Genomic DNA, 15,689 nt, shown 5'->3' with positions numbered 1-15,689 from the left:
GCTGCCGGCTGGCGTCAAGTTCGATCCCACGGATCAGGAGTTGATGAAGCACCTCGAGGCCAAAGTGAGTGCTGACAGCGCGAGATCTCACCCTCTCATCGATTTGTTCATACCAACCATCGACAGCGAGCACGGCATATGCTACACCCAACCTGAGAAACTTCCAGGTAAGACACCGATCGGCCGTCTACTTGCACAAACATATTCCTTTGTTTATAGCTCTATTTTTCTTTTTAGACGCAGACCTGGTGAAGCAATTACAATTTGACAGTTAATAAAAAGTGAAACAAGTGACTGCAACATGCCAAAGATGTTATGAAAATGCCAACTACGTACACTAAAACCTGTATTCGACAATACTGCAGGTATCACACAGAGTGGCCTAAGGAAGCATATCTCCCAGCGCAATTCCAGGGCGTCCAAAAGGGGCACGTGGACACGTCGCAAGATACAGTCGGAGTGCGGCATGCACGTGATGTGGCACAAGACCGGCAATACCTTGCCGGTGATGGTCAACGGGCGGCAGACGGGCAACAAAAAGGTTCTGGTGCTGCACACCAACAAGAACTTCGACCAGCAGAGGACCAACTGGGTGATGCATCAGTACCACCTCGGGGACCTGGAGCAAGAGAAGGAGCGGGAGCTAGTCCTCTGCAAGATTTTGTACCAGGCGAACACTAGGGCCAGGAGTAAAAAGATTATAAGTTAGTTTGGTATTGGTAGTTGTACTACCTTGCCGTCCGCAAGTTGGTATTGTTGTTAACAATCTTTTGGTATGAACTTGCATTTGCTTCCAACCACCATGCTGAGGGTCGACGTGGATATAAAGCTGAATCATTTGTTTCGAAACAAATTTTCAGGCACCTGATTTTTATTTGATGGGTAGCATAAGCACCTGCCGTTTGAATTCCCAGTTCTCCAATTATTTCAAAATAAGTGCATGCACTTATTATCACGATGAAAAAACAATATCTCTGCTGCATCCCAGTTATCAGTCTGTACTTGCAGAATTCTCTCATTTATTGAGCACGTATATTGTTTTTATTGTTTTTTCAGGTCGAGCAAGTTTCAACTGGGCTGTAGACTGCCCAGGCTTGGTTTTGTTTTTAACAGGTCCAACCCATGATGACAACGGGGCACAAAGATCCAGCAGGTATCTACTGGCCTCTGGCCCGCCAGCGTTAGTTATATTTTGTCTTACAACATCCGTAGGCAGGTTTTTTACTGAATCACACACACAGCCCAGTTCTATTTTCCTCTTGAAACGCATGTCCTACATGCGTTTTCTAATCTCTACCTATAGTTTTACTAGTTCATATACACGTATCATTATATTGAAAACACATAAAATTCTCTTCTCATATTTACATCCTTATTTTTGTTGTTTTTTCCCACCTAGCGCTGATTTTTTTACCACTGGTTTTCCCTTAAACCAACTCAATTGTCCCACGTCTTATTTGCTTACAAAAACAAAACGATTTTTTGGCAAATCAATAAGTTCTTAAAAATGTTTATCATTTCGGGATTACAATAGTTTGGACTCCACTGAAATATGCAAAATAAGGTTGAACTTTATGAACGTGGTCCTGGGCAGAAAATGGGTTGTAATAAATTACTTAAGAATTAGCAAATGGGCTGCAAATTATAAAAACATAGCAAATGGGCTTTATGTTGTCTGCCACAGATTTGGAGGCTGACTTGTGGGCCTACTATGTTCATGCGTACACAAGGTTTCTCAAAAAAGAAACTTAGTCAACAATCGACTCTACCAGCGTCAGACCGTTAGATGTCAATCTAACGGCAATCGTGCTTCTTCAGTCTCTGATCTTCCTGCCCCAGCCGCCCAAACCAACACCGTCAGAACCGCCTGCTCCCGCCTCCCGTGGCCGGCTGTGCTGCTGGGCAGGCCTCACGGCCCCATCATACTCGCATCCCTGGTCTGTCTATCCATGTACTCACCCACACCTCCTGTTATTTTCTGGTGACGGCAGCCGAACCAGTCAACCCTCATACTCTTCACTACGTGGGCAGCCACTCCGTGTCTTCCCCGGCTCCGTGTCGTTCCCTTTGTAGGCCTCGCCGTCGTCCACCGCCCTGGAGCTCTTGGCACAGCGTGGTCAACTTGGTCAACGAACGACATCCATCGGAAGTGGACTGTACGTGGAGAGGCTGACAACTGGGTCCACGGCCGCACACAAGGAAATGCCTCCTTATTACGCGCAAAATAATGATTCCTCTAGCTGACATATGGGACCCATCGGAAGAGCCTCTGTATTTCACGAAAAAAAGTTCCCTCAACTGACAGGTCGGACCCACCAACTATATCTTCGCACGCAAGGAAGTGCCTTCTTATTGCGCACAAAAAAATGAATACCCCCTGCCAGCTGGGACCCACCATAGTGGGAGGCTGACTTGTGGGCCTACTAAGTTGACAGGGACGGAGGGCTTTGTCAACTTAGTCAATATATGAACGATTCTAGCACTAGTGACCGTACGATGTCCATCCAACGGCCGTAGTGCTTCTTCAACCTCTGGTTTCTTGCTCCAGCCGCCCAAAGCAGCGTCGGTCGTGCCGCATGCTCCTGCCTCCCAGTAAACCCTCATACAGTTGTACTCCCCTCCGTGTGGGAAACAACTACCGAGTCTTCCCTGCCTCCGTCTCCTTCCCTTCCTAGGCCTCGTCGTCGTCCACCGCCCTGGTGCTCTCGGCGCGGCCTGGTCAACATGGTCAACGACCGACATGCATCTGAAGTCGACTATACATGGAGAGGCTGACAGCTGGGTCCACGGCCGCAGCAAGGAAGTGCCTCCTTATTACGCGGAAAATAATGATTCCTCCACCTGACAGTTGGGACACACCGGACGGGCCACTGTATTTCGCGAAAAAATGTTTCCCCCCTGACTGCTGGGACCCACCAGCTACATCTTCGCACACAAGGAAGTGCGTCCGGGCAAAAAGAAAAAACGATTCGCCCCCCTGACTGCTGGGACCCACCAGCTACATCTTCGCATGCAAGGAATTGCCTGACAGTCGGGACCCACCTGGTCGAAGCGTACGTAGCATTGTCATTCTGGTCTCGAACATGTACGTACATACTGGTGGATGTAGAGGCGCACACGTGTCGTACTAGAGGCGCGCACGTAGCATGTACGCGTACGTACAACGGCCAGTGTGCAAGAAAGAAAATACGGCCACGTATGTGTACATACGGGCGGGGTCTCGAACGCCTACTCGCGCATACGTACGGCCAAGGCTCGTGTACATGGCTGGGTCGGAACGGAGTAACGGCGTCGTCGTCATGTTCATGGGGAGGCAACAGAATGCTCGTGTTCATGGGGAGGCAACGGAATGTGTCGTGTTCATCGGGAGGCAACGAAACGCGTGGGAGCCAACCGGCTTGGACGGAACAGGCGATGGAAACGAGGCCTAGCGTACCGCAGAATGGAGGAAACGGCCTTGTGTTCGACCGGCCACGTTCGAAACGGGATCCTGTTCATCGGGAGGGGTCTGGCGTACTGCAAAGCGGAGGAAACGGACCTCCTATGGTCAAAACGGGGGTCATGTTGATCGGGAGGGGTGTGGCGTAGCGCAAAGCGGACGAAACGGACTTGTGTTGGAGCGCTACGATCGAAACGGGAGTCGTGTTCATCGAGAGGGGTGTGGCGTACCGCAAAATGGGACTCCATGGGATACTATTCATCTCCATCGTCGACCTCCTCCAGCCTCCACGGGTTACTGTTCATCCACCGTCGACCTCCTCCAGCCTCCACCTGCGACTGTTCATCCACGGGCTCCTGTTCATCCAACCTCCACCCCGCGCTACTCCACCGGCTACTGTTCAACCACCCCTCTCTAGGGGCTCCTGTTCAACCACCCCTCCACGGGCTACTGTTCATCCACCCCTCCACCGTCTACTGTTCATCCAGTCCTCCATGGGGTCGTCCTGTTCATCCAGCCCTCCACGGGGTCCTGTTCATCCAGCCCCAACCGGCTCGATCGATCGGGGTCCTGTTCATCCAGAGGCAACGCCACGGGTCCTGTTCATCCACTACCACCGCTCAATGTTCATCTAACCCCCCTCCCCCCGCAACGCTCACTGTTCATCCAACCCCCCTTGCAATGCTTACTGTTCATCTAGAAGCAGCATCGATCGGCTTCAGTTAGCAGCAGTAGCGAAGGAATCGCTCAATCGCTTGGGTTCAGTAACGCGTAGCCTGCAGTGCAATCGCTCGGGTTCAGTTAGGCGACGCCTCGCTCGAGTTCAGTTAGAGCCCAATGCCTCGCACACACGCGCGTGCGTGTACGAGAGAAACGCGCATCGCTCGGCCCCCGACCACCCACCATAACCGGGAGCTCCCCGAAATTTTCCTCGCCCTCGCTTCTACCATGGTTTTTTCCATCATGGACGACCCAAAGAATGTCATGCAACTGCGTCTCTGGCCCGCCCAGGACGGAAAGCCCATTTTCTGTCATGTTTTTTTGTCATAGAAGTAGGAGCCCACCACATATATGATGATACCGGGTTTTTTCACAATTATCGTCGTAGAAGTGTCATAAGTATGACAGAAATTTTTTTCGTTCGGCCGAAAATGTCACGGATGTGTCTTTTTTTTGTAGTGTCTCTAGAAAGGATCCATCCTTAGCAACGAATATCTTGCCTTAGGATCTGTGATAGAAGGTGTACCCAACAGCTTCCTTGGGGTATCCTATGAAGATGCATTTGTCCGATTTGGATTCGAGCTTATCAGGTTGAAACTTCTTCACATAAGCATCGCAGCCCCAAACTTTAAGAAACGACAACTTTGGTTTCTTACCAAACCATAGTTCATAAGGCGTCATCTCAACGGATTTTGATGGTGCCTTGTTTAAAGTGAATGCAGTTGTCTCTAATGCATAACCCCAAAACAATGATGGTAAACCGATAAGAGACATCATAGATCACACAATATCTAATAAAGTGCGGTTACGACGTTTGGACACACCATAACGCTATGGTGTTCCAGGTAGTGTGAACTGTGAAACTATTCCACATTGTTTTATATGAAGGCCAAACTCGTAACTGAAATATTCTCCTCCACGATCAAATGGTAGAAACTTTATTTTCTTATTACAATGATTCTCCAGTTCACTCTGAAATTCTTTAAACTTTTCAAATGTTTCAGACTTGTGTTTCATTAAGTAGATATATCCATATCTGCTCAAATCATGTGTGAAGGTCAGAAAATAATGATACTCGCCACGAGCATCAACACTCGTTGGATCGCATACATCGGTATGTATTATTTCCAATAAGTCACTAGCTCGTTCCATTTTTCCGGAGAACGGAGTTTTAGTCATCTTGCCCATAAGGCAGGGTTCGCAAGCATCAAATGATTCATAATCAAGTGATTCCAAAAATCCATCTTTATGGAGTTTCTTGATGCGCTTTACACCAATATGACCCAAATCACATTGCCACAACTAAGTTGCACTATCATTATCAACTTTGCATATTTTGGCATCAATATTATGAATATGTGTATTACCACGATCGAGATCCAACAAACTATTTTCATTGGGTGTATTACCTTTCAAAGGTTTTATTCATATAAACAGAACAATAATTATTCTCTGACTTTAAATGAATAACCGTATTGCAATAAACATGATCAAATCACGTTCATGCTCAACGCAAATGCCAAATAACATTTATTTAGGTTCAATACTAATCCCGAAAGTATAGGGAGTGTGCGATGATGATCATATCAATCTTGGAACCACTTCCAACACACATCATCACTTCACTATCAGCTAGTCTTTGTTTATTCTGTAACTCCTGTTTCGAGTTACTAATCCTAGCAACCGAACAAGTATCAAATACTCAGGGGCTACTATAAACACTAGTAAGGTACACATCAATAACCTGTATATCAAATATACCCTTGTTCACTTTGCCATCCTTCTTATCCACCAAATATTCAGGGCATTTCCGCTTCCAGTGACCATTTCCTTTGCAGTAGAAGCACTCAGTCTCAGGCTTTGGTCTAGCTTTGGGCTTCTTCACGGGATTGACAACTTGCTTGCCATTCTACTTGAAGTTCCCTTTATTTCCCTTTGCCCTTTTCTTGAAACTAGTGGTCTTATCAATCATCAACACTTGATGCTCTTTTCTTGATTTCTACCTTCGTCGATTTCAGCATCACGAAGAGCTCAGGAATTGTTTTCGTCATCCCTTGCATACTATAGTTCATCACGAAGTTCCAGTAACTTGGTGATGGTGACTAGAGAACTCTGCCAATAACTATCTTATCTGGAAGATTAACTCCCACTTGATTCAAGCGATTGTAGTACTCAGACAATCTAAGCACTTTCTCACTAGTTGAGCAATTCTCCTTCATCTTTTAGGCAAAGTATTTGTCAGAGGTCTCATACCTCTTGACACAGGCATGAGTCTGAAATACCAATTTCATCTCTTGAAACATCTCATATGTTCTGTGCCGTTTCAAAAAAAGTTTTTGTAGTCCCGGTTTTAAGCCATAAAGCATGGTGCACAAAACTATCAAGTAGTCATCATATTGAGCTAGCCAAACGTTCATAACGTCTGCATCTGCTCCTGCAATAGGTCTATCACCTAGCAGTGCATCAAGGACATAATTTTTCTATGCAGCAATGAGGATAAACCTCAGATCAAGGACCAAGCCCGCATCATTGCTACTAACATCTTTCAACACAGTTTTTCTCTAGGAACATATAAAAAACATAGGGAAGCTATAACGCGAGCTATTGATCTACAACATAATTTGCAAAATACTATCAGGACTAAGTTCATGATAAATTAAAGTTCAATTAATCATATTACTTAAGAACTCCCACTTAGATAGACATATCTCCAATCATCTAAGTGATCACGTGATCCAAATCAACTAAACCATGTCCGATCATCACGTGAGATGGAGTAGTTTTCAATGGTGAACATCACTATGTTGATCATATCTACTATATGATTCACGCTCAACCTTTCGGTCTCAGTGTTCCGAGGCCATATCTGCATATGCTAGGCTCGTCAAGTTTAACCCGAGTATTCTGCATGTGTAAAACTGGCTTGCACCCATTGTAGATGAACATTGAGCTTATCACACCCGATCATCACGTGGTGTTTCGGCACGACAAACTTTGGCAACGGTGCATACTTAGGGAGAACACTTATACCTTGAAATTTAGTGAGAGATCATCTTATAATGCTACCGTAGATCTAAGCAAAATAAGATGCATAAAGGATAAACATCACATGCAATCAATATAAGTGATATGATATGGCCATCATCATCTTGTGCCTTTGATCTCCATCTCCAAAGCACTGTCATGATCACCATCGTCACCGGCGCGACACCTTGATCTTCATCGTAGCATCGTTGTCGTCTCGCCAACTATTGCTTCTACGACTATCGCTACCGCTTAGTGATAAAGTAAAGCAATTACATGGCGATTGCATTGCATACAATAAATCAACAACCATATGGCTCCTGCCAGTTGCCGATAACTTGGTTACAAAACATGATCATCTCATACAATAAAATATAGCATCACGTCTTGACCATATCACATCACAACATGCCCTGCAAAAACAAGTTAGACATCCTCTACTTTGTTGTTGCAAGTTTTACGTGGCTGCTACGGGCTGAGCAAGAACCGTTCTTACCTACGCATCAAAACCACAACGATATTTCGTCAAGTTAGTGTTGTTTTAACCTTCACAAGGACCGGGCGTAGCCACACTTGGTTCAACTAAAGTTGGAGAAACAGACACCCGCTAGCCACCTTCATCCAACAATACCGCTGAACCAAAGTATGACATGTTGGTAAGTAGTATGACGTGTATCGCCCACAACTCACTTGTGTTCTACTCGTGCATATAGCATCTACGCATAAACCTGGCTCGGATGCCACTGTTGGGGAACGTAGTAATTTCAAAAAAAATCCTACGCACATGTAAGATCATGGTGATGCATAGCAACAAGAGGGGGGAGTGTCGTCCACGTACCCTCGTAGACCGAAAGCGGAAGCATTAGCACAACGCGGTTGATGTAGTCGTACTTCTTCACGATCCGACCGATCCAAGTACTGAACGTACGACACCTCCGAGTTTAGCACACGTTCAGCTCGATGACGTCCCGCGAACTCCGATCCAGCAGAGCTTCACGGGAGAGTTTCATCAGCACGACGGTGTGGTGACAATGATGATGTTGCTACCGACGCAGGGCTTCGCCTAAGCACCGCTACGATATGATCGAGGTGGAATATGGTGGAGGGGGCACCGCACACGGCTGGAATAGATCAATAGATCAACTTGTGTGTCTTGGGGTGCCCCCCCCTCTCCCCGCCCCCGTATATAAAGGAGCTAGGGGGGAAGCGGCCGTCCAAGGAGGAGGGCGCACAAAGGGGGGAGTCCTACTCCCACCGGGAGTAGGACTCCTCCTTTCCTAGTAGGAGTAGGAGAGAAGAAAGGGGAAGAGAGAAGGGAAGGAAGGAGGGGGCGCAGCCCCTCCCCCTAGTCCAATTCAGACTAGGCCTTGGGGGGGCGCGCGGCTGCCCTAGGCAGCACCTCTCTCTTTCCCGTATGGCCTAATAAGGCCCAATACTTCTCCCCGGCGAATTCCCGTAACTCTCCGGTACTCCGATAAATACCCGAATCACTCGAAACCTTTCCGATGTCCGAATATAGTTGTCCAATATATCGATCTTTACGTCTCGACCATTTTGAGACTCCTCGTCATGTCCCCGATCTCATCCGGGACTCCGAACAAACTTCGGTCATCAAATCACATAACTCATAATACAAATCGTCTCCGAACTTTAAGCGTGCGGACCCTACGGGTTCGAGAACTATGTAGACATGACCGAGACACGTCTCCGGCCAATAACCAATAGCGGAACCTGGATGCTCATATTGGTTCCCACATATTCTACGAAGTTCTTTATCGGTCAAACCGCATAACAACATACGTTGTTCCCTTTGTCATCGGTATGTTACTTGCCCGAGATTCGATGGTCGATATCTCAATACCTAGTTCAATCTCGTTACCGGAAAGTCTCTTCACTCATTATGTAATGCATCATCCCACAACTAACTCATTAGTCACATTGCTTGTAAGGCTTATAGTGATGTGCATTACCGAGAGGGCCCAGAGATACCTCTCCGACAATCGGACTGACAAATCCTAATCTCAAAATACGCCAACTCAACAAGTACCTTCGGAGACACCTGTAGAGCACCTTTATAATCATCCAGTTAAGTTGTGGCGTTTGGTAGCACATAAAGTGTTCATCCGGTATTCGGAGGTTGCATAATCTCATAGTCATAGGAACATGTATAAGTCATGAAGAAAGCAATAGCAATATACTAAATGATCAAGTGCTAAGCTAACGGAATGGGTCAAGTCAATCACATCATTCTCCTAATGATGTGATCTTGTTAATCAAATGACAACTCATGTCTATGGCTAGGAAACTTAACCATCTTTGATTCAACGAGCTAGTCAAGTAGAGGCATACTAGTGACACTCTGTTTGTCTATGTATTCACACATGTACTAAGTTTCTGGTTAATACAATTCTAGCATGAATAATAAACATTTATCATGAAATAAGGAAATAAATAATAACTTTATTATTGCCTCTAGGGCATATTTCCTTCAGAAAGGACCAGTAAATGACAAGTAAATTGAAGCAAAACTGGCGACCTCCCGAGGGGAGAATCGCCGCGCATAATGAATCTCCTGTGTTGGAATTGTCGTGGTGTGGGAAAAGTTGTGACAATTCGTGAGCTTCATGACCTAGCGAAGCAATTTGCCCCGACATGCGATGCATAGTAGAAACTCAGATATCGAAAGCACGTGTCAAAAATCTAGCTAGTACTTTAGGTTTTAATCATTCATATGTTGTTAGTAGTTCGGGCCGTAGTGGTGGCATTGGTGTTTTTTGGAATGATGGAATAAAGCTCGATGTTTTTTGGGTATTCGGAGTATCATGTAGATGCTACTGTATCTATCCCAAATTATGGAGAGTGGAGGCTAACATGCGTGTATGGCGGGGCGCAAGTGTGAGAAAGATACAAAACCTGGGACTTGCTAAAATCCTTGGACAGAGAAAGCAACTTGCCTTGGCTATGTATTAGGGACTTCAATGAAGTTCTACATCAACATGAACATTCTGGGGCCGGCCAACGCATGACATCTCAGATTCAGGGATTTCGGGAGGCCATGGATGTTTGTGCCCTTCGGGATTTGGGCTATCATGCTAGGTGTGGACTTTTGATAAGAAGACATCGGGTGGGGGCTATTGTCCAGTCTGGCTCGACCGTGCTATGGCAAGCTCTGAGTGGATATCCCTATACCCCAGGCAAGTCTATTACATGAGACTGGCGCTACTTCAGATCATTTCCCGATTAGATTACTTCTGGAGCCTGGTGATCCGGTGCCAGTCAAGAAGAAGTTGTTAAAGTATGAAATGTATTGGGAAAAGCATGAGGAATTTGGCACATCCCTCGAGGGCATGTGGGCAGAGGCACCCCAGGGACAAACTATCACAGAGCTTAGTACAAAACTTTGTGATATGTCAGCATCATTGCAACAGTGGAGTGCGGCTACCATTGGAAACATTGCAAAGAAAATTAAAAAACTAAAGAAGGAGTTGGCAACTTTACAGAATGACCCCCGGCGCTTATCACCCTCACATGCAGAGATAAAAATTATGGGTCGTCTAGTTGAGCTATATCATATGGAGGAAATAAAACAGCGGCAACGCTCGCATATTGACTGGCTATCAGATGGGGACCGTAATACGGAATTCTTTCAGAGACGTGCCAGCATGCACCGAAGGAAGAATATGATAAAGAGTTTCCAGCGAGCCGACGGTTCTCTAACCCAGGATCCGACTGAGATGGCTTTTTTAACTAATGAGTTCTATAAAACTTTGTTTACTTATTAAGGCACATCGGGCATGGATGTGGTGCTCGCTCGATTCTGGATAGGGTCACGGCAGAGATGAATAATGGGTTGACCAATCCCTACACACCCAATGAGGTAAAAAAATGCTCTTTTCTAGATGTATCCCACAAAAGCCCCAGGGCCAGATGGATACCCGGCACACCTCTCCAAAGGCATTGGGAACTTTGTGGTACCGAAGTCACGAATGCGGTCTTGAGGATTCTTTGTGAGGAGGAGAGCCTTGAGGTAATCAACGAAACGATCCTTGTGCTAATTCCCAAGGTTAAAGATCCCACAAATTTAACTCAGTTTCGTCCCATAAGTTTGTGTAATGTGCTTTACAAAATTGCGTCAAAGGTGTTGTCCAACAGATTGAAGCAAATCTTGCCTGAGATAATCTCTAAGGAACAATATGCGTTTGTTCCAGGCCGGCTAATCATTGATAATATAATAACTGCTTATGAATGCTTACACTTTATGAAGAGGAACAAAGCCAAGAGAAACATATTTTGTGTGGTGAAGTTGGACATGATGAAGGCCTATGACCGGGTGGAATGGGATTATCTTCATGCAATCATGACCAAGATGGGTTTTGCACAGTCTTGGGTTAATATAGTGATGAGAATGGTATCTTCGGTAAAGTTTTCAGTTCTTTTCAATGGTTCAAAACTTGATGTATTCAATCCTTCAAGGGGAATCCGTTAGGGAGACCCTATTTCTCCATACCTATTTTTACTTGCAATGGAGGGCCTCTAGTGCCTCTTAAAAAAACAAGATGAATCATCCCAGTTGAACGGTATTCGAGTGGCCCCTTTGGCTCCAACGGTTGGCCACTTCCTCTTCGTGGATGATATCCTGTTGTTCGTAAAAGCTAGTGCTACTGGAGCAAATGAGTTGTCTTCTTTGATGGAAAGCTATTGCAATGCATCGGGTCAGAGAACAAACCTAGCAAAGCCCTCGGTATTTTTCAGCAAGGGATGCCCCAACTCTCTTAGAGCTGAGGTAAAGGAGGCCCTAAATATTGAAAATGAATCCTTAATAGAGAGATACTTGGGGATGCCTTCGGATGTTGGAACAAGCAAGAATGGAGCTTTCAAATTTCTGAAGGATAGGGTTTGGGCCAAGATAAAGGGATGGATGGAAAAACTCCTCTCTGTTCGAGGAAAAGAAGTACTGATTAAATCGGTCGCCCAAGTGGTGCCTGTGTTTTCAGTGTCCTATTTCAAACTGCCTTTGGCCTCAGTGAACATTTAAACTCCCTGATTAGAAAGTTTTGGTGGGGTAGTAAAGATGGACAAAGAAAGCCTAGCTGGGTATCATGGAGTACCATGACAAGACCAAAAAACTATGGATGTCTAGGCTTCCGGGATGTAGAGATTTTCAACCTTGCATTGCTGGCTAGACAAGCGTACATAATTTTGAAGGACCTAGAGGCTCTAAGCGTGGGGGTGCTAAAGGCCAAATATCATCAAAATTCAGAGTTCTTGCAAGCCGACCTTGGTTCAGCCCCGTCCCAGATATGGAGATCATTACTGCAGGGTAGAGATGTGCTAAAGCAAGGCCTTATCTGTTGCATTGGGGATGGTGAGACAACAAACATCTGGGACCACAATTGGATTCTGAGACCATCAAATATTAGGCTAATTGCATGCAGAACAGCTAACCCGCCCCAATGGGGTGGATGAACTGATCTTGCCAAGAGCAAAATGGGATAGAGGAACGATTACTCAGGTCTTCCTTCCTACAGGCGCGGAGGCCATCATGTCAATACCCTTGTGCACACGGCATATCCAAGACATTTGGTCGTGGGTTCATGAGAAGAACGGGGTTTTCTCTGTGAGATCTTCTTATCGGATGCTAGTTGAAACAAAGATGCGAAGAGAGGCATGGCTTGAGGGTCGACCAGCTAACTCAAACATCAAAAGGGAGTCCAAGCTCTGGGACAAACTTTGGAAAGTTGAGGTCCCGTCAAAAGTCAAGATTTTCTTATGGAGACTTGCACATCAATTAATTCCAACTGCTAATGTGAGCCATCATGGGAACATGTCTACCAATTTGACATGTGGCTTGTGCGGCACTGAGGATTCGTGGCAACATTCGTTGCTTCACTGCACGGGGGCTCGGTGTGTCTGGACTCTAGAGGATGCTGATCTGGTCGAAGCCTTGAACAACACAAGGGAGCCTGACGCGGAAAGATGGTTGTTTGTTGTAATTGATATGTTGTCTACTACAGAATTTATTCAGGTTGCGATTACTCTCTGGGCACTCTGGTTCTCAAGGAGGCAAGCTTTGCATGAGAATATATTCCAAAGTCCATTCTCTACACACCACTTCATTCGAAGATATATACGGGAACTGGAAGAGTGCAAGCCAACGAGGGTTTCAACACCTGCTGGGCAAAACCAACAATAAGCTTCTCCGTGATGGATCCCACCTCCCCTCGGGTCTGTAAGGATAAGGATAGATGGGGTTGTTTCAAGAAATCAAAATGAAAGATCTTTCAGCGCAGTGTGTAGGGATGCCTTGGGGCTATAGCTGGGTTCATCAGCAATTAGAATAAGGGGCATCACGGATCCAGTAATGTTGGAAGCCCTAGCATGTCGTGAAGCGCTTGCTCTTGCTACGGACCTAGCTTTATCACATGTGATCATCGCCTCTGATTGCCAAGGAGTTGTCAAGGACATTCACAAGCAGGAGGGAGGGATGTACGCAAGCATTGTGAAGGAAATTGTAGAGATAGCAAGAACCATCGATGAATGCACCTTCATCTTCGAGGGTAGAGCTACCAATCTTGAGGCACATAGCCTCGCTAACCACGCTTTCGGTCTGGATTTTGGGCGCCATGTGTGTGTAGATTAAGAAAAAGCTGGATTTCTTTCTTTCTTTGTGTCTTTGTGCTGGGATGTTCCATCACTTGCTTTTTTACGCAGGGGAAAAAGGTGTTGAACAAAAAAGTATAGGCCCAAAATACAGGACGAGTGCTTTCGGTCAACGATTTTTTATTGCCTTGTGATTTTTCTGGACGCTACTTCTTGTAGCGCACTAGAAGGGCCACTAGTGTATCGTTAGCTCTTTGTATGATTTCCCCGCGTGTAGTTTTTGTTCGTTTTTCTTGGTTTTCATGTTTTATCTTTTCCTTTTGTGTGTTCAAAATGTTTTTTTCATTTTCATTTTCAGTTCCCTGTTCACTAAAAAAGAAAGCAAACGCTTGTTTACATTTGTCGTGATATTCATACAAAAGTGTTTATGTATTTCAAAATCTTCATTGTACATTGAAAAAAATGTTCAATAAAATTTAAAAATATTTTCCATATATTTTAAAATTTTAAAATGAAAACAAAAATGTGCCATGTATATATAGAAAAATAATGAAAGCTCAGGGAGCGGCTTGTTAGAGGCATTTGTACACCTTATAATGGTGTTTCATGTTACGTGGTGCGGTTGCAATTGAGATATGGCGTGTGCATTAGTTTTTTCTTGATAAAAACCCGGGAAAACACCACTAAATTGTAGTCGTGTTGAAGACATGCAGTTGCAATCTGAAACGAAGTTGTGTGTCTAGTGATAGACATACAATTGCCTCCTCCGCCCCAACAAACACCACTAACTTGTAGTCGGGGGCGACACTTACACTTGCAAGCTTAGTGTCAGGCATGCAACTGCCCCCTCCTCTCCCGCCGGCCTCCAACAAAAACATAAGGCCAGTTGCAGTCACTAGGGAGACATCAAATTGCAGTTGAGGGTGGCACTTGTAGTTGCAAGCCTAGTGTCGGGCATGCAACTGTCATCCTCATCTCCCACCGGCTATCGACGAAAATACAAGGCCAGTTGCAGTTAGCGGGGAGAGATGCAATTGCAGTCGTGGGCTACACTTGCAGTTGAAAGCCTAGTGTCGGGCATGCAACCGCCCCCTCTCCCACTGTCCACCGACAAAACAAAATGTCGGTTGCGATCGGGTGTGTCGACATGCAATTGCAAACAGGGCGACACTTGCAGTTTCATGCTTAGTGTTAGACATGCAACTCCCCCTGTCTCCCACGAACCATCGACAAATCAAAAGGTCGGTTGCAATCGGGTGTGTAGGCATGCGATTGCAGTCGAGGGCGACACTTTCAGTTGCATGCCTAGTGATGCAACTGTCTCCCTTTCCCGCCTCCCACTGACCACAAAAAAAGTTGCAGTTGAGTGTGTAGGCATGCAATTGTAGTCTACGGGGGACACATGTAGTTGCAACCCTAGTGCGGGCATGCGACTGGACCCCTCTCCCGCCGCCCACCAACAAAACAAAAGGTTAGTCTGTAGGCATACCATTGCAGTCAAGGACGACACCTGCTGCTGCAAACCTAGTGTTGGGCATGCAACTGCGCGCCTCATTTCCCGCTGACATCCGACAAAAACACAAGGCTAGTTGCAGTCGGGAGGGAGACATGCAATTGCAGTCGAGGGCGACACTTGCAATTGCAAGCCTAGTGTCGGCCATGAAACCCCCCTCTCCCTCTACCAGCTGACAAAACAAAACACCAGTTGCAGTCGGGCGTGTTGATATGCAATTGTGTACAAGGCGACACTTGCAGTTGCATGCCTAGTGTCATACATTGCGACTACCTTTCCCCTCTGCCTCTCCCACAGACCACCGACAAAGCAAAAAAATAAGTTGCAATCGGGTTGGTAAGCATGTAATTGCAACTGAGGGTGACACTTGCAGTTTCAAGCCTCGTATTGGAC

The sequence above is a fragment of the Triticum dicoccoides genome, chromosome 7B, assembly GCF_002162155.2.
Source record: "Triticum dicoccoides isolate Atlit2015 ecotype Zavitan chromosome 7B, WEW_v2.0, whole genome shotgun sequence".
Classification (NCBI taxonomy): Eukaryota; Viridiplantae; Streptophyta; class Magnoliopsida; order Poales; family Poaceae; genus Triticum; species Triticum dicoccoides.
The sequence above is the reverse complement of the archived record's forward strand: the minus strand, read 5'-3'. Positions refer to the sequence as shown.